This window comes from Bacillus rossius, chromosome 1, assembly GCF_032445375.1.
Source record: "Bacillus rossius redtenbacheri isolate Brsri chromosome 1, Brsri_v3, whole genome shotgun sequence".
In the NCBI taxonomy this organism is placed as follows: Eukaryota; Metazoa; Arthropoda; class Insecta; order Phasmatodea; family Bacillidae; genus Bacillus; species Bacillus rossius.
Genome location: NC_086330.1, coordinates 74,610,060 through 74,631,322, shown reverse-complemented (window position 1 = coordinate 74,631,322; position 21,263 = coordinate 74,610,060). Strand labels below are relative to the sequence as shown.

Below are 21,263 nucleotides of genomic sequence, written 5' to 3'. Positions count from 1 at the left end.
ACGTTCCCATGTTATGAGCATTTGTAAGGTGTTGCAAAGATGAGTTATTGTTTCTTCATAATATAGTATTGGTGATTGATTTCATTAATATATGTTTCTGAGATTAGATTTTCACATATATTGATTATTCTTACAAAAACTATTGTTGTTATTCGTACCTAATGAATATGTCATACATGATACAACAATGGTTCTCCCATGCTTAAATGTGAGACCCATGTACAACAGAACTTGAGATGTAACTTAAGGGGGTGCAGAGGAGGGCAACTCAGTGAAGGGAAGGTTGAGAACTGATAGCAATGGAAAGGAAGGAAGTTTTAATAACTCAACAGAGCTAATGAAGGAAATGGGGTGGGACAGTCTAAAGGACAGAAGGAGAGGCTGGTTAAGAGGTACCAAGTGCTAAGTGGGTGGGAGGGTTGGGAGATCTGGGGAAGCATATAAGTATGAGGGAAACACTAGGAAAGTCTTTAAGGATAAAAGAGAGATTGAAAATTTTTTTATGGTTGTGGGAATGATAGGAGAATTGAATGTGTTGGAAGAAGAGTGTGTGTTGGTTAGGAATGTAACTCAGTTCAGGGGACGAGTGAGAGGAAGGTAGGAGGAAAAGCCTGATGGCACCTAACCAATCATAGATTTTTTCACAGTATTTTAAATGTAGCTAACCTAACCCCATTTTTTATCATGTCACTGTATTTCTTATAAAGGTAACTTAACAACCTGTTAAAATGTTAAAGTAATTAATAATTACAACACCCTCTCACAGAATAATTGGAAAACATATCAGGAAGTAAAAAAAAGTATTTGGAATTTTATTTGTACAAAACTTACTGTGCTACAGTATTAACATTTTTCCTTGTTTATAGTTGAAACTCTGAGCTAATCTGCTTTCCAGATCAAGAGCACAGCAAGGACGTACGGTAAACCCGTCTACATGCAACGTTTCATCCCTTAATGATAACTTCCTTCCTCTGAAATAATAAAAATTGAAAGAAAATAAATAAATTACTAATCGTTTCAAATGACATTATATATTTAAAATGTCACTAACCTAAACTTACTAATCATACAACCCAATTTATGATAACCCTTAAACCGTTAAATCGATTTTACAGTATTTTAAATGTAGTTGACCTAACTTAACCAATTGTTTGAAACCAGGCAAGGAACTGGGGAGAAACACAGCAGATAAATGGGTGTGCCTTGTGAGCTCCAGGAAGCAGAGATCCAAATTAAAAGAAAAAGTAAAAAATGTGTCCATGTTTAGTAGTTAATATCAAAGCAGCTAATAAAAACAGAATTTTCACGAACGTCCCTGATATGCAAAATGATTTCATCAATAATCTTGTATAATATATTTATATAAGTTTTTGATTAAAAGCCACTAAACAAATATATCTTTATAGTAAAATTGTTAATAATATTCGACGAAAAGTAACAGAACTATTTGGATCTACCGCTACGGAAACGTCAGTAAAATTATTAAATGCCTTACAACATAACCTTACTTCCAACTTCCAACCATTCATTTGTGGTTTTGCATGATTTAGTACTTCTTACTTTTCAAAACCTGCTATCATTAAGGCTACTTACAAAATAGTAAAACTCAGAATAGCACAGTCGGATCTTCTCGCAACAAATTCTTGTATTGTACACGCCTCAAAGCCATTAAGCTCCTACGCCCACTCTCACTTAATTCTCAATTGTTCACAGAAGCATTTCCACAAAGTAAATGCATACTACACGCGCTCAGCAATACTATTTAAGATTTGCAGAAAGCCATTTTGAAAGATATGCTACTAATTAAAAAAAGTTTCATTTCTTATTTTATCAGCTTAGATTCGCTTTCCTTCGTTGCGATTTGGTCGTCATGTTTGTTTTCACATTATTTTTTTTTGTTTTTACTATGCTGGCTGCTTATGCCTTATTTGCCTGCTGCCGTGGCGACACTAGCGATATCTACTGTGAGATCACTGAACTTACGCCAACAGTCGCACCAAGGTCACACGTAGTAGCTGCAACAATGAATAGTTTATTATTTAAATGTATTTTATTGGAAATATAAGGGAGGATATCCATAATATTTATCCATACCGTGACGTAGATTTTTACATACTACGAGCGCTGTTTTTTTATAGGAGCCATAAAAAATTAGATGGGCATAAATGTTGTTTTCCCGCTATCTTCACTTTATCTGCCCGTCTTTAAATTAGCTTTCCTGATAAGAAATTAGCAAGAATCTTGAGCGTTGTAAAGTAATGCGAAACAGTTATTTCTACATAAAATCTTACAATAAAGGTCACGACACGTGATGATGAAGAATCAATGATGAATTGATCAACCTAAATTAAAATGTTTTCATCTCTGATGTTACATACATGCAGATATGTGAATCAGGGGCGCAACAACTAAATTTCCAAAGGGAATATACCTTTATATAAAGAATCCTTATTGCAGCGGGGAACCGGGGATCTTCCCTCGGGAAAATTTGTATTTCAAGGTGGAAAATGGTGCTATTTAAGCAGTTTTATTATCTAAAAATTGATTACACAGCACTTTCGAAGCTGGGATTGCGTAATGTAAAAGGTGCAAAATGATCCACATATGTACCAATTTTAACGCTGTTATATTATTTTCATGGGCATTTAAAGGTAGGTAATATTTTACTAAAAATTTTGCTAACAACGTATTTTCGCTTGATTATGTAACCTTAATACGCATAATTTTTATTTTATTACAAGATTTAGTCAAGAGCGCTATCTCAATTCCATGGCTATAAATTTATGTAATTTTATACATAATATTAGATAGTTCCTTATGCTTTAAAAATTAAGATTTTATTAGACTGGGGCATGTAGATATGTAAACCTACATTGTAATTCTGAAATCTTAGAGCTGATAATATTTTTTATTACGTATTAAGTTAAAGTCTATAAAATATATAAATTTTTATATATATTTATAAAATATTCTTTCCTGCCAAATGTGTATCAGAAGATAAAGTGCTATGTAAATTCGATACATTTAATAATACATAAATTAATTTTCTACAATTTAATACATTAAAAAAGTTTCATCCAAAGTAAACTATCAAAGCTAAAAATCCGTAATAATTACTACCTACATTTTATCATATAAAATGTTGTTAGTCAAAAACCAAAAAAAGAGAAAGTAAATGAATATAAAACTGTACCATGCTTCCAACTTTAAACGCATGACTGTAAGGCAGCCTTTAGAAATGGCATGTTTTTATGTAACGAAATGCTCCATTTAGCAATTTCTACAAAATGACATTTCCATTCAAACACAGCTCTGCTGAAAATTCATACACGTATTAAGATTATTTATTTATTTATTGCCTTTGTATGTGGTGAAGTTAAGGCGATAAGCTTATTCTTACACTTAACTATATTAAAAGTTTACATTTCTCGACATTAATATTGCATATTAAAATAAAATACTAAATCACTGGAAAATAATACTTGATATTAAACAAACTTGAAAGTATACTAAATATACAAAGATAAAAGATAAACAAAATACTAATTTGAATTAACTCGAGATGGGCATTTAAAGTAATTAAAGGTTAAAAGTCATTAGTTGCCAATATGAGATACGTAGTATAACATTAATATACATTAATTAACATTCTCCCATATTCACACACACATTCTTACAGTAGGTCACCCGCGAAGTGATCATGCAGAGTAAGTGTTCCAGAGATTTTTCTTCAGTCCGTGTTTGAAGGTTTGTTGAAATACCAAACTCAAGTATGCCTAAGATCAGTCTTCCTTGAAGTCATTTGCGGATCTCGGAAAAAAAGGGAAAAAAGGGGGGGGGGGGGACTTAGCGGCATGCTTACCCCCTGAACCCTGAATAATTTTCAGAATGTCTCCTAATTCCTATCATAGTTTACGAAACTTATTAAAATGCTAGTTTACTGCAGTGCTGTAGATAATAGGACGTTTTTAAACGACAAATAAAATGTACTACATATTTCCATTCTAAATGTACACAAATTTTATTAGAAAATTTAATTTCGCCCTCCTCTGACCATTGTTCTGAAACCGCCTTTGCGTTGACGGCAGTATATGTACACAAGCAAGCAACGTGGTGGACTGACTGCACAAGACTTCGTCACAAATACAGCAACTTAACCATTTCCTCTTGCGTCGTCAGTGATATTACCTTCCTCCGAGTAGGCCTACAATTATTATTAATTGACCGTGACAGGATCAAAACCGTAACAGGGTGAGAAGGGAAAATGGGCTGAGGCTCGCACGCATGGACTTAGGCCTATGCTTTATATAGTAGAGGTAGGACACATTGTGTTCTTTACTAAAACTGAAACGCTGTTCACTCATAATTTAATACAAAAGTATTAAGCCCTAATTCATTCACTCAAATATTCCACTTACCCGCATATTAATATAGACCCGAGTTTTTTAGAATCATATAAAATAATCCTCGAAACAATAAGAGTCGAAATCGTTCAGTAACAAAGGAAATGCCTTTTAATTGAATTATCTTCATTGAGATTACTACGGAAATAAATTTACTCGTGTTTTAATATATTATTACATAAGCGATATTTTGGTGAATATTTTATGTTATATATACACACACACATAAATCATCTCTCATTTCTCATATACACATTATGTTGTATTTATGGCCGATTCTTGTCATTATATTTAACACCCATATTAATAGTATAACGTTAATGTAATCTATTGTAATATTTCATACGAATAACAAAATTACTTCAGATAAATGATCAAAATCATCGTCGAGATTAAAATCCCGTTTACTTTTGAAGAGTTTATTTTTCAAATTTTCGGGATGAAGGCCCCCGAACTCCTATTTTCTCTGGGAACTGTTCCACCCCGTCAGGTCTCAGTGAGGCAGTGGCGGCTCCAGGAACACTTCTCGGAAGGGGCTACCGTACAAAGAAAGGATGCAGCTGCATTTCACTGGGCGACTGCGAGCGCGCCAGTAGAGACGCGCCACGCCGTGGTTACATGAAACCAAACAGAGCTACTCACACTAAGTGGCGCATTTACGCCATCAGTGGCCGAGGGTCGCGCACACACTGGTGCGTTTTTAATAAAGCCTCTGAGTGAATCCAGTTTCCACATCGAAAGATTTATTTCAGAAGTGGAGGAGGGAATCGCAATCTGGGACATGCCTGCAAAGGAATACCCAAGAGAGTTAAAATAAAATGTTGGTTAGAAATCGTTACGTTATTGCTCAACAAAGGATCGGATGAATCCGATATCTTCTGTTTTTACGGCATTTCTTTGGATGTAGCAACAACTCAAACAATGCACTTGCTTCCTCAAAATCCATTTTTACACTAGCTATTGGGAATGTGGCGGAGTAGTGCATTCGCAGTGCCTCGAGACAATCCTTACGCATTTTCCTAAATATTTACAAATTTGTGGCCTCACATATTGTTAGTTAATAGTTTCAAACTACTTCTAATAGAAGAAAATTTTAACAAATGAATTAGAGTATTTAAGTTTCCAGATGTACCCTACAGAATAAAATATAAAATTTTGATTCGAGAGGGGCTGTCGCCCCCTGCGCTGCCCCACTGGTTCCTCTGCACAGCGATACAGCACTAGGTCGCCACTGGCTATCCAACACGGCGGCAACCCACTCGCTGTGTCCACACTAATTTCCAAACAGCGAGGACTTCTACACTTGAGACAAGCCCGACTGCTCGTGACAAGCGATCGACAGAGGAATGCCAGAGGAATGCAGACGAGTCCAGACAGCGGTGACGCAGTCGAGCTGCCCCACGCGCTGGTAAAGCCTGCCCCACACGACACCCATTTCCTTAGCAGTTTTCATGTAATTTTTATGCTAGCGCGCCTGCTCCCGTGTGGGTAACATTTCAGCACCCTTCCAAGGGGTCTGGCTCTGGGTATAAAAGTTTTCATAACCGAAGTCTTAGCCAAAACCGTAATAGAACGTGTTCTATTTTTCTGCCATACCCACGAGCTGGAGCCGTCAAGATGGCGGACCCACGTGTTGCAATATAACCCCGTATATAGTCTGTATTGTCAACATTAAGGGACGTAACAAATGTAATGGTATGCCAAATGAAACTTTATAATAGTAAAACTACTATGGAATATATTTGTTAAGCTGAAATTGCCACAGAAAGAAGTAATCGGAAATTTTAAAATACGTTATGAAAATACGTTGCATTCTATATTACCCACTATCTCCCATTACATTCGTAGAAGTTGCGGTAGCGTAGTGGCGAAGGGCACGATGACAGCGGTAGAAGGGTGATTTTGAATGTGGTTCGAATCTTCATCAGTCCAATTTTTTTTTTAGTTTTTTTTAAATAACAGATAATTAAATTGTACATACTGTGCTTTCTGCAAATATAAATTATTAGAATTAATTTATGATATAATATTTTTAACTACATTTAGGTGTCTCAGTCCATTGATTTTATTCATAGTACTACGTACCTAGATTTATTTTTACTTTTAAAAAAGTAAAGTAAAATCACATGTTCACAAATAATTTAAACCAAAAGTTAATTTTATAATTAAAACGCCAACGTTTATTAAGAAACGAGTGTCCATAAATTAATAATGAATAAACTGATACTTCATAGCGACACACCTGTGAGGGTAAAAAAAAACATGCAAAATGTTTTTCTTCACCGAAGATTTAAATTTATTACGCGGTATGTGCGTGTTTATTTGTCTCACTGGGTTACAAAAAATATTAGTTACAATTCCTCTAATTATGTAGTTAAATATATAAGTAATCAATAAATCTTATATATAACATATATGAATCGGTAGCATTTTTTTGCTATTACAATGAGATTAGCTTGATTAACTGTATAATTAAATTAATATTAGAATTTAAACCGTACATAAACTAAATTTAGTAAACCCAATGTCCCTTGTATCATTTAAATTTATATATTTTTAGATTTTAAAATTAACCTACAACTTAAAAATATATTTGTAATTCCAAAATTGCTCTTAATTTGTTTTTAAATACTAAACCAATTTTGTTATTTATTTGCAAATGAAAAATATAAGATAAAATATCAAATAATATTTCCGCAAGTTACATAATTTTTAACACAAACAGGTGTAACTTTCACTTCTTTTTCAGTATTTTGATAAGTTGACTTCGACAGGTTTATCCTCCCCTGATATGTTACCTTTGGTCGGCAACTGCGTTGGCTGGTTTTCTGTTAGCATTCTAGGTATCGTGTGTATGGAGTTAAGAAATCTTTCTGCGGTTCTGCTATACAAATTTTTATGAAAATTTTTATACCCATGGGTATAACAGAAGTTATAGCAGAAAATGGGCATCGTGTGGGGTGGGCTTAATCGCCAGTCGCTTGTCAACACCCACGCCGCCAGGATGCGCTCGTTGCCCGCGACGCCCGGGCCGATGGCCGGGGGAGCCATGGACCAGTGGTGGCTCACAGCGAGTCCAACACAGGTTGCGCAACTGTATAGGCGGAATATGGTCACTAAACAACTGTGTTGTTGAGAAATGCCAACACATAAATTTAATTTTTAAATGAAAGGAAATTATATACATTTGTTAAACATAATAACATAAATAAAAAACGTTATTTTACAAATATTATTAGTTCAGAATTTATGGAATGGCGTATTAAGTATAATGGCAACATTTTATGCTTTGTAATATTTTTTGTTAATGTTGAATTATTTTGGTAGCGATGAAATAAGCATGGCTGTTAAAACTAAATAGTTTTTATGTTTGTCAGGCACGAAACGCATATTACTGATGCATTAAATGAACTACATTTGCACATATTTTTTTGTATTTGAATATTGTTTTCATAAAATTAATACTAACCCTGTGTCAAGGTAAGATAGGCAGACGTGTACACATGTGTATTTTTTGCACTAGAAAATTAGATTATTTGAACACTCATATTTTGCGGTCATGCAATTTTTAATTTTTAGAAACGATAAAGCAATTAACATAGTGGTTTGATTGTTCCGTATTAGAAAATAAATAATCTTGAATAAAATATGGTTAATTTTCCCAGAAACGAACGACAAAAATAAGTCAAGGTTGCCAACATTTACTTTCCAAAAGTTAACTTTTTTTAGGGTATTAGATTGCCTCTATATACCGCTCAGTTCGTTAATTTCCAAAGAAAATAAGATCGTTAGTTATAGTATTGAGTAGGCAGTCACTCTTTATGTTCCTTGCTTTGTGGTCCAGCTCAGGGAGCCTTTCACTGCCGACGCGTCACGCCCCGCCTGCCCGCGCTCACACCAGGTGTGAACGAATTACTTCGCTTGGCCCGCCCCAGCCACGCCATGGCCATCGCTGCTTTCAAAACACGTAACCGCGCAATGCTTCGCAAGAAACATTCAATTAGCTGCAAGTGTTACCTGCCCGGTCAATATTTGCGAATAAACTTAATTCATGACATGCCTTAATATGTATATACGTAATTAATTTTGGTTTCAAGTATTTGAACAGACTTATTTTATTTATTGATAGTTGGCATTACTTTTATTCATTAAATTTCTCTAATGTCGTTCTCCAGCAAGGTTTCAAGTGTTCAGGCTTAAACTAATATTCTATTTTTTTTGTACTGTTTAATAACACGAGAAAATTGTAAAACGGCCTAATGCTGAATTAGTTTGTGTATAAATAAATAATTAAATAAATAAGATAAAACCTTGTCCATGCGCTGGAAACCCCACTCATCGTCACATACTTAGAGGCACGGTCTCTCGCTCGTCCGTCTTTGCGGCAAAGTAGACTCAAAGCACATATGCAGCTGCTCCACGTCGCTGATTGGCCCACAGTTCTACTGACACGCCCTGCAACGCGCCGAACCAGTTACAATCAGGGAGAAACAGTGTGGGCGAATCACGTGCCGCTCTGTTCACAAGGACATAAAGGAAATTAGCTTATTATCAGAGTGCAACACGCATGGTCGACTATGACTAGAATCCTGGAAAATTTGCTGATTCATAGGCTGGTAATTAAAAAAAAATAATGTTTGTGTGGCTTTTGTTTTTGGTTCACAGTTTACGTTGAAGGACTCTGGGCCAATGAGAAACTCTCAACCAAAGATGTATCGAATAACAGGTTACCAAGTTGAGACGTCTCACAAGTCTGTAATCAATAAACAAATGCCAAAATGTAATTTACCCTAGTAAGCAGATTCCTGTGGAGTCTTTACCATATGTCACAGAACCCTGGATTATGTTCTAGTCTCTAGTTATGACGCGTGAACCCCGACATGACTCATAATTGCATGAGCAGACAGTGGGGAATCCAGAAGACAGCGAGGGGGAACCCTCTCTTGGGTATAACGGTAAGTACATCTACGAGTCGCTTACAGGCTACTGTTCTTCAACGTGACCTCTTTTGTTAACGGAATCTAGTGCGGTTTCCTTTCGAGTTTCACGCGAGCTGTAAACAAATCCTATGGGAGCAAATGTGAATGAAAGTTCAGTTCTCCCACAAACGTGCGAGCACCCCCACAGGGAATCGCAGCGACACCTCTGTAGCGCGACAACCTCAACACTGTACACTCGACGTAAATAAAACTATTTTCTAATCACGATCAACAAATCATTGAAATCAGCGCGACAAAATTCGCGGACACAACAGACTTTCATTCTTAGAAAATTTTCCTATTCACACCGTGGCGCGGTTGCAAAGTTTACGAAATGAACGTCAGAATTTTGTGTTTCAATGAAGGCGAAAGTGGTTTATTAGTAATAAGTTACAATAATTTTTCGTGTATATTTAAGGGTTTGTTAGCTAAATTTTTTTGTGAAATATTTTATTACGTTCAGTTATAATATTTTCTTCCAAATATAATTTTAAATTTTGAGGAAAAAACTTTTTTTTTCAAACGTGCTCATAAAAGCCAACGTGTATGCATTGATTGCCGTCGTCACTATGTACAGTGAGAAAGTAATGATATCTAGTTGTCTGTGTTGTTGGTAGCGGGGTTATCCACAGTGCTGCGACACTGCCAGCCCGGCTGGGCGCGGGGGCGGAGCGCGAGAGGCCTCGCGCCTAGGCGCGGCGCTAATGAGTGCTTCCTGCCGCCTCTGGGCCCGACGACCGCGCGTGCAGCCCCCCCCCCCCCATCCCCCGGGACAACAGTGGGGCACTCCGAGTTGGGGACGCCCGGTTGTGTGAAGAAAGCTTCCCACGACGCATCCCTCTAGCTTCTCGCATGGTTTCCGAACCACTTACAAGTCGAACACATACTAGCCGGAGTACCCGCGCTTCGCTACGGCAGCCTTCAGGCAGAACACACTCGCACTGCTCAATAAACATGTCCCTCCTCGTGGGTGCGCCACTGTCGCTGCAAAAAGCCTTTGCCATGGATACACGGAAGGCATCAACAATGCAAAAGTCCGTGACCATGGAAACGAAGAAAGCATCATCAACGGAATGGCGAAATTTCATAAAAACTTGCTAATCATTCGTGGTATATTACAGCTCCACCCGCGTGACATCTATTTATTGTAAGGGCCACGCAATACTGACTCATCTGTAATATGAATGAACTTAAAATTGGAGCTCAGCTTATATTTGTTGCGCTTGTTTGTGTAAAAATGTGGTTTAAATGTTATGTATCTCCAGCTCCCGTCATTGTAAGGAGATAAAGTATACACCAGTTTTTACGTATAATCAAAAGCTTTTAAACACAAAAAGTTTCATAAAAATCGGTTCAGCAGTTTTTGCGTCAACCTCGAGCAAACAAAAACAGACAAGCTACAGTTTTATAATAATAATATCTCTCTCTCTCTCTCTCTCTCTATATATATATATATATATATACACATATATATATATACACACACACACACACATTATGTGTCTAATAGCGAAACAGATACGTAATTTCATGGAAGGAAGGGGGTAGTTTCAGGAGTTTCTTCCTCTACCTCCACCGACATTTTTATTCCTCTTACCAATTTTAATCGTGTCGGTTGATATTAAAATTCAACAATGTTAGTGGCATTAAAAAAAATAGAAATTTTATGATATTAAAAAATTCAGAGTTGTATTAAAACTTCGATTAATTAGAAGATATTACAAATATAAAATAATAGAAAAAAATACTTCTCAAATATGAAATATTTCGACACAAACGTCAGTGTAATTCCTTACAAACTACGACGTACATATAACTGTTGGGTTATCTTGCCTTAAACTAAGCGGTTGCGCAAGGGGAAGAAATGCGTAACTGATTACGTCACGCAATCTTTAAGTTGCAACTGTGCACATATTTATGTCATATGCCTTGTCCAACCTCAAAGTGTACGAAAAAAGTCTATATAGGCCCACTGCTCGTTTGTGGCGAAATTCAAAATACCATAGACGGCAGGGAAGAATACTGGGAAGAATACCGCTTAGCTTCAATTCGTTTCTACAGGAACCTGGCAGACAAAAGTACCATAGAGTAATGATGAGGTAGATTGATTTTCGTTTACAATGCACGTCCTATAATTCGGTTACGATCTGCTAATAAAACTGTCGAAATAATCTATAACGTCAACATGTTTGAATTTTGTATCCAAGCTGAACTACCGTTTTGTACAAACCATTAATTGTCGCTGCGCAGATTGCACGCGCACTCCTTCCCAAGATTTACTTTACGAACAGTACATCAAGATGTCTGTTCCACGAGACAGCCTCATTGACAACATCGCAACACTTAACGAAAGTACCCAAACCATTGAAAAGACATAAAAAAAATAATTGATAATCAGAAGCAGTGAAATCAGATAAATTAGTTCACAGCCGTAATAACATCTACGACGGTCTTTAACAGAGCATATTTTATGCAGACAGCGCGTGTGAATCATGCGGGGTTTACGGAGAATTAAGTGAATGAGTCGGACGGATTAACGAAGCGATCTTTTGTCTTAAAGCCGACGTAGAAAGCAAATAAGCCTGAAATTACGGCAGACTATATGTGTGAAAAGAACATAGTTTTCAGTCTTCAAGAAATATGCCAACAGTTCGTGTTCTAGAGCAGACACATTAAAATTGGGCACCACGATGTTAGCGGCGCACTGGGTATGTGAAGAGTGGGAGTTTTATGGCAAATACAGTGCATGAAATATGAGGCATTTACGGTTTACGGAGTGTTAGAGAAGTGCGTGGCAAACAGCGAAGACCGGGAGTTACAGCGGATGTAGTATGAATACCACGCTTCCTTTTTGCCAAGATTGCTTGGAGATGTCTCGGGAGGCGGTGGAGCCCCTCCAGGGGGGCAAAGCAGCCCCCACCCCCTGCATCGGCACAAGCTAAATGCGGACCGCATCTGCCTGCTGGAGGCTTACGCAAGTCGTCCGCCCAGACCCCACACCGGCAATATCCAGGGCGGGTGCTCTAAGGATGACAATGGCATGCGCGTAACATGGCTTCTCGCCTCTTATGAGAAATGCGCTGAACTGAGGTGCAGTCTCGAATCAGGCCGTTATTATTATTAAACTTATTTTATTATTTCCATACCTATGTATGGCCAAGGTGATTTAAGAAGACTAATAGGCTACAAAATGTTGGCATAAAAACTTAAATTGCATAAACAACAATGGTGCAACACGCCGATGCGTGTGATTCGTCGTGAAAAATCTAACTATTGTAAAAACCACATAAGTAAATTTTCAACAATATATCGAAGACGTTATTTCAAGTATTTACCTACTATACATCCATGATTACAATGATACATAGATCATGTGCCATTTATTCCTAAAAATAATCAACCGTAGATATATAACTGATAATGGTATATAAATATGTAAAAATGTGAAGGAGTACAATCGCTCAATAGCTTTAAGCTTTCAGTGTCGAGATATAATAAAATATCGGTTAATTACAAATATATACATAATTTAAAACAATAATATAACAGTTCTCAATTTTTAAACCCGATCATCCGCAAATATTTAAAAGTTTCCTCATAAACATTTATGTTTTGTCAGTATATTTTACATTTGTATACTTAGTTGTTTAACTTACCTATTCGGTTGATCCGGGTTTTCTATTTATCTACACTATTGAGATAAAAAAAGTAGTTATTTACAAGTCTATCTTGTTTGGGAACAATACATGTCCTTTCGATTTACAGCAACCAAACTACCGATGAATGAAATGTTCCCTGCATCACCAAACAACAAAATATAAAAATGCTGTGCCACTTTCCGTAAGTATGTGCTACCGGAAATGAGAACACTCCTTTTTTACTTCTGAAACTGACCTAGAAACAACAGACGATGTGAGCTCAATTCGATTTGATAACTAACCTAAAACTGTATGGACGACCCCGCAACATCGAAGCACTATTCGGTCCAATCGCTCTTCCTCTTTTTATTTGTGCGCGCCCGAATCGCGTCATAACCGCGGGAGTCTGATAGTCTGTTAGTTGCATTAGCAGCCGCCACGCAGCGTTAGAGTATCTTGTGGCGCGATGCCAGAAAGTAGCCGCCGGCTAATTATTTTTTAGAAAATAAAATTCAAGGGCAATAACCTGGAAAACAATACATAAGATACAATTACTGTGTAGATAGCTGAAATAATTTGTAGATTAAATTATGTTAAAAACTTAAAGTATGAAAACAAAACATGAAAAAACATTACGATACAACATTTAGTTTTTAAGTTACAATTCTTTTAACTGTCTAGGCTATACTTACTATAAAAACCTACATTTTTAAGTAGGTATCAAAAATGTTGTAAATACCGAACTATTTGGTTGATTTCAGTATCAATTTTTTCCCAGTACTTTAAGATGTGTAAAATCAGTCGGAAAAAATAAATACCGTTAAAAAAAATGTTTACATAAGAATTTTCTTTTAAATTGATTATTAACTATTGATTGGTACCGATACGGTCTCGCTAACTCTATCGAGAAAATAATGTTACATTTTAAACCTGCACATACACTTCATGCTTTATCCCTATTTATTTATTTTTCAATTGCTTTTAATACACGTTTTTGTTCTGCATGAGACACGACAGTAAATGGGTTGTGGATATTGTGGTCAGGAACCTGTAGTAGGTATGGATTTTGGCTAAATACTATAATTTAAATCATTTTGGCATGTTTTTCCTGATATTTAAAAACATCGGTTAAAACATTGCGATATATCGGTTGTCAGAACGATGTTTTTTTACATCGATGGTTTTTCGTTTGAACATCGATGTTCGTGATATTGATGTTTTTAAGAGCGATGTTGCATCCCTATCAATATCTCGGATTCAACCGTTTTATAGTCATAGAAATGCAAATTATTTAAATTTAATAATTGTAAGGAACAATTTAATGGATTTCCTAAGAGGGAAAATTGTGAAATAAAAGACGCTATATTGGTTACAACATTTATTAGGGCATTAAAATGTTATATCACTTGATTTTATAAATTGGATACCATTAAAGCATGATTTATAATTATGTGAAATAAATATTTTAATAGTATCTGGCTGTTACAAATTATTTCCACTGTGAAGACATTAGCATATAGAATTTAATTCAGTACAATTAATTGTAATAATAATGCAAATTTAAGTTATTTTATAGTATTATGAAAGATCTTAACACGTTTTCTATGCCTTAACCAATACAGCTTTTTAATATTCAGTGATTAAATTTGTTATGACAAAAATTGCTGAAACCAACATGGTGTCTTTTGATTTAAATCTCTCATCTTGAATGGACAATTATCAGCTGCAGCTAATATTTTCTACTATAAATAATTTGGGGATCATAATAATCCAATAAATATTTACGAATGACTTAAACTGTAACACTTTAAGTACTCAAATTATCATAATGTTGTAACAATTATCCCTGTGGGCTTCCAGTTTAGCGCTTTAATTCGGGTCCAGCTGCCTCCCTATTTGAAACATAGAGCACAAGGGTTTTTAGGAGTCGGCATTGGCCACGTGGTCGAAGGCAGTGGCGCATCATCAACTGGGCTCCCTGAATAAATGATATACAGATTACAAAGGAAACACACAACATACACGGGGTGATCAGCAAACTAGAGGATGTACTACTTCTTCATTGAAACTGGCCTGTGTCCTACGTGGTTACCATGCAGCTTATTCTAGAGTCCCAGTTAATGGAGTGCAGGCGTGTAGCCAGGGGGGGGGGGGTAGGGGTTCAACCCCCCCCCCCCTTAAGCTCCAAATCGTTGATTAATTTCTTATTCATCACTCAAACAAATTTCATATTAAAATTAATAAAATTTTTACCATTACAATATTTAAGTCGAAAACTGCTAAAATAGCACTATTTTACACCTTAAAATCCAAATTTTTACCACCCACCACTTTAATATGGGGGGAGGGGGGGGGGCATGCTTCTTAACATCCCCATACACAAATCCTGGCTACGCCACTGATGGCGTGGTAGTAAGTTTGGTTGCACATGAAAGCGGAAGCAGCCCTGTGTGATGCCTAAATAAGATGGAGCCTCGTGGCTAGTCCATATTCGTGGGTACACATTCATGGCCTGTTTTAACTAATAAAATTATATAATTCCAAAATGTATCTTGGAAAAACAAGGTAAACTTTTTAAAGTGACCAGCATCGTCTGGCCGAAGTGGAGGGAGGCTGATAATGGAGCAGATAGAAACGGATTCAAAACGACTTACACTTGCTTCTATTTGGTGCTGGTGGAAAAATAAAGGTTCCGGGGTGCACGAAAGAATCTAATCTCGGTGCTGGGTGAAGAAGGGCGACTGTTGTGCCCACTGGGAGGTATGTGCCGCCTGGGAACACTTTCACATTCAAAGTGCATAAAGCGTGGGAAGCGAATCAGGCCAGGAGTTAGACATAATCGTTTGGTAAATAAGCATTATATTGGTGAATTCATTATTAAATGTCTTTAAAATAATGTATTACATTTAGAACCTGTGGGTTGGACAGAAGAATACAGACACACGCTTGGCAGAACAATATATTATTGGAAATTTATAGTAGCACAGGTGGATATCGACATGTCGGTGGTGGGGGCCGTTCTACACAGTTCACTTTCTGCATTTCACTGCACACACAGGTGTGTTCGTTGCACACATACTGGTGAGGCATCTGTGTGGCATAACATCCTGTATGACTAGAGGAAGCAATGGCAGGCGGTGTCAAATGCAGCTCCCTCTCTGAGGTTGCTATGTGCATCGATGCCTCATGCTACACACATGGCATTGGTGCACTGACATCGTCATACTAGGGTCGTAATTCATGTGGGGATTGTACCTCATGAGTTTGGCCTGTGGTCTGATAAAAGAGTGGGAGTAGCTGCATGGCATTGTTTTGGGAACTAGGGTCTGGGTACTGTTCCCGTGGTTGGTTTTTGAGCCACTCATAGTCTTGTAGATGACCTGGGGCCCTCCATGTCTGGCTCAGATGGGTGTGTATGTTAGCATTGGCTGCCACCATGGGCGGGTTATCTGGTGAAGACTAGGGAGTATAGGGTGCTGTGGTTGGGTGGTCACTGAAGACTTCCTCCATCCAGATTTGTCCACTATCATCTTGTGTGGCTAGGGAGGCAATGGTAATTGACCTGTGTTCGTTTAAGCAGCACAGTTGGGTCGGTGCCCACAACTTGCGAGAATGATACCTCTAACTTCACCTCCATGGCTTCTGGTTCATAGATAATCATTCTTAACATTGTGCCATTAATTAGTAAATTCGACACGATATATTTTAAATTTTTATTATGATTTTAAATTTTTGTGTAGAAATTTTATTTGCCCTACTATAGTGTAATTTTAATTTGTTAGTCCGGTGTACTCCTCTGAGTTAAACTTTGTCTCAGTGCTCTGGAGCCCCTTTCCCATCGGCGTATCGGATATTCTGCTGGTCTAATCACTGACTGGCAGCCCGCTTACCATTTCCCCCGCCTTCAGTCACGCCTCAAGCCAGTTATATTATTTCCCTTCGTGACTCTAACTGCATAGGCAAGGCTGTAGCTTGCAGGCGACCAGTTCGCAGAGACGAGCTGAGATCCGCCTTTTTCATCACGTCGTAGTGTTATATTCGCCCCTCGGTAGCCACGACGGGGCGTAGTTTCCCACCAACGTTGCATTTCACCCCCCCCTTCTCTGTTCCAAGTAAGACCAATGACCGGTCGTAACCCCCTGGACACCGGTGACCGTTTCCAAGGTCTCTTCGTCGCAAAACGAGTGCGCCAAAACTGATCACAAGCGCTTCCTAGCGGCCAATTCGCGAACTTCTCCGCTTGCCTGCCCGCTAGGGCGCCAGGGAGCAGCACCTGCTTTGCCTTGAGTTATATGGACGCCATGGGCGAGTCGATTCTTTTTTATTTCAGACAGCCCCCAACAGGTAGCGCTAAGGTCGACGCAATGCTACCAGCTTCGAGACTTCAATCAGAGTTTTTTTATGGCCCTCACTCGGGGAACTTCGGGACCTTTCGGTCCGGACTCCCAGTCCTCCCCTCCACTTTTGATTCAAGTTTTACTTTTAATTACGAGACGCGTTTCTCCGCGGGACACTTCGCGCCGCGACTGCAGACGGATCGTTTGATTATCGGCGAGTCGACGAGACTTTGCAAAACTTCCATCCGGCCGCAACCGACTATGTAGTCGCCTAATTGAGGGATGCTATCCCTAAAATCTTTTCAAGTAGTTTAGTCCGTCTGCAATGTAATAGTTTTTTTTTTTTTAGCTTTTAATTTTTTTTGAAATTTATTATTATGAAGAAATCATCCGCGTCCTGCCGCGCAATTCGCGAGCTCCAGACCCCGGGCTGACTCCACGATGGCAGCGTGCTGGGCAACTCCCCTGTTTTGGTGAGTGATAATTCGCGAACCCTCCTTTTTCCCTTTAAATTTTTTTTCGGGCATTTTCTGCCCCATAGACTGCCTGTATACCAGTTCTAATCAGTTTTGATTTGGACTGTTGCAGACAGGGTTCGATGACCGGGAGAGATTGATACTCTCATCTCGTGGCCTCCCCCCCCCCCTTCCCTGTTCCGTGGGAAGAAACATTAGAAGAAACTTTTCTACCACCCGACGTGATTGTTTGTAGACCCCGGGTGGTAATGTAATTTCAACATTTCCCCTTTACCTAGCGACGTACTATCTCAGCCGGATGACCAACTCACCAGCGACCAGTGTTTTTCTCAAGAAATTGTAAAACTAATAGAACTAATTATCAATGTAATAATCGAATCCATCCAACTTTGGGTGTGAAAGTCATAATGCAAATGTTTATATGTCTAACTACGAATGTAAACTGTTCTCAATAAGCATAGGCCGGCCTATTTTCGTTTTCCTTTTGTTAATCTTTGAAAATTGTTAAAACCTTTTGTGTGTATGGTAAAATAATGGAAACATGATAATGAATCAGGGCAAATAAAACAGGGAAACTATAGATCAAGTTAATCGTGTAGTTTTATTTTATTGATTATAACGATCCTACAACTTCCCCTTCGCTTGTTACTGGAAGTTCCTAAATTGTGTTTGTTCCCACCTCGTGTCGCCTCTGGTAAATCATTTCATTTAACGTATTTTGTTTCCAGCTTGTTTCCAAGGCTCTTTTAATTAATTCCAAATAATTCTATTTTGAGGCACGAGGGGTGTTACAACTTGGTAGCAGAGCATGGTTACTTTGATCTATAGGCATACCTGAAAAATATAAGCATACCTAAACTAAAATTAAAAGTACAAAAAATTTTTTAAAATTAATTTTTGATAATAATAATTTTGTAATAATATTGTAAACTGATCGCTTTTACACCCCCTAGTTATAATGAGTTAAATTTTTAAAATTTATATTGAGTTTTAAATTCCCGTGCGGACGTAGGTAGCGCGTAGCGTGCAAGACGTCTTTCAGCCAGCCAGCTGACCCCCCCCCCCCCCCCATCGTGCGTCCCCGGACGTGACAGGCACAAGGTCACAGACACCCCTCCCCCCCTTTTCTCCTCGCCCGACGGCCGAGGGCAGTGGCGTCTGTTGACAGCTGTAATCTTGCCACGCGTGCGTGATAGCACGTCGCCTACCACCCCCCCCCCCCTTGTTCACGCAGGTCCCAGAGGTCGCTTACCTCTGAGAGCGACGCCGACAGGAGTACCAACTCATTCGGCTGCCGGCAAAAATAGTTAACTTTCTGTATTCTGGGCACATACTTCCGACCCGTCGGAGCAACTACGATATTATTAAGCTAAGCTAAGTTAAATTAAGAGTGTCTTGTGTAGAATTTAATGTACTGTTTCAATCAACATAAATTTTTGTATATGTTTCGCTGTCCTCGTAAGACTGGACCAAGCTCCACCTACGAAAGGGACGCAATGCTCACGCCGGAGTATCTCCTCCGTGACGAGCTGGAGTACGAACTCCGATTTCGACATCACGTCGCCGGGCATTGATTTCGACATTCACACCATCTCATTTTCCATCTGCGACTGTAATGGCGACTGGTACTCACCCGAGCCCCAATGTCACCTTCGCCTATCCTATGCATTCGCTCCCAGCTCATCCTGTTTACATGCCCCAACCCATATACCTACCACAACCAGCCCCTGTGCACCCTGGTGGCAGGATAGAATCACAACTTCCTTACCCCAGCCCCGCCACCACATACCTGTCATGGGGCCCGCAGGTATACCAACTTCAAAACCAAACTCAACCTCCGCCAGTCACACCTCACGCCTCTAATCTAGCACTGAACCCAGTACCTGTGGTTCCTACCTTCAATCAAACAACTGGAGGTAGTTTTTACGCCAAGGTACCTAATCCCGTCGAAAGACTGCTGGCTAATTTTCAGGAAACCACAGGGTTGGAGCCCAAGAGTCTAATCGACTTCCTAAAGAACTTGTTCAAAATTAAACAAAAGGCAAACCTTCCAGACAGGGAACTCCTAGAAGTTATTTTCCCCTTCACACAACCACCCTTGAGCGAGCGAGTGACGCTCGCCATTGAGCAAAATTATTCTTTTGACCAATTTCATGAGGACATTCTAAATTATTTTATTCCAGCCCGTTTGATGACCAACATCAGGTTGGAATGGTACAACAGGCTACAACAAAGAAATGAAGCCTTGCCTAATTACATAGTAGACATCAAACTAGCCGCTCAAATTCTTCGGTTGCGAGTATCTGAGAGTGAGATAGTCTCAAACATCCTAGATGGAATTAACCCGCAGGAACGATCGCGAGCAGTTTTTCAGGCCCGACCACGAAATTTTACCGAGCTTGATCGCTTGTGCATCTCCAACATTAATGTAGAATACGCAGACCACCAGCGAAACAGAGAAGCTAATGTCTACGCCCACAACAATACCAGAGTAACAGAAAATAAACAGCAGTATTATAACAAAAATTCGCAACACAAAAACAACAATGAACAAGTCGCTAAGCCTCAAAATAAAGAGGAACGGATACCTGTCTGCAGGTACTGCAAAAGACCCGGGCACTACATTGAACAGTGTCGCGCAAAAAACTATCGCTCAAACTATCAAAACTCAAAAAACCCTGTAAATCGCTGGCCAGAAAAAATTCTTTCTGAGCCAGCCGCCCAAACAACAGTTAGAAATTTTTCCTTTCACACCGAACCTAATGCCAAACCCGACCAAAAATTTCAACAAAACACCGCTTCCCCACACAGAGGAAAAAACAAAAGAAGGAAACAGAAACAAAGGCGAGCTAAGAAAAATAAAGCTCGTCAAGACAAGCAAACGGAAAACTGTAACACGTTTAGGCCTATGTGCAGACAATGTAATTGTCCGCGAACCACGGACAAAAGAACATGTCATAATATTCTAGCTAATATACCCACAGTTTTGCCCTACGCCAACACCATAATTGGAAAACAAGAAGTTCCAGGCCTAATAGATACTGGATCCGTGCGATCATTCGTGTCAGGTCAGCTATTCAGGAAATTACAACAAGACCGTTTGATTCAAAAGGTAGAGCCAATAAAAATAAAATGTTTTACAGCTGCTGAACAGCCTTTGAAGGTCAACCGTATTGTTTTTGTTAAAGTAAAAATAGATTTGTTTTCTTGGTCTTTCCCATTCTTAGTAGCAGATGATTTGGCCACAGATTTAATTTTTGGTTCCGATTTTATTGCAAAAACAGGCATGATAATTGATTTGAAAGCACGAAGAATTCACTTTAAATTTAACAACCAAGTTTTTGTTTCTTTTGTGTCACCGGACGCAAAATGTCAGAGCAAAGTAAATGCCTTTCACACAGAGGCTAAAGGTGATAATAACATTTCACTA

At 38.5% G+C, this 21,263-nt stretch overlaps 1 protein-coding gene across 3 annotated transcripts in view; it reads right to left on the bottom strand.

The window, feature by feature from the left end:
• Positions 1-13,436, bottom strand: part of LOC134537794 (CYFIP-related Rac1 interactor B) — a 48,413-nt gene extending 34,977 nt beyond the window's left edge. The window contains exon 1 of one of the 3 annotated variants that reach the window (XM_063378606.1): positions 13,039-13,436. The gene's annotated coding sequence lies outside the window, so the exon portion shown is untranslated. Of the gene's footprint in view, positions 1-1,593; positions 1,950-13,038 lie in introns of those variants that run through there. The other 2 variants (XM_063378622.1, XM_063378612.1) reach the window with 2 other exon arrangements.
• Between the last annotated feature and the right edge of the window lie 7,827 nt (positions 13,437-21,263).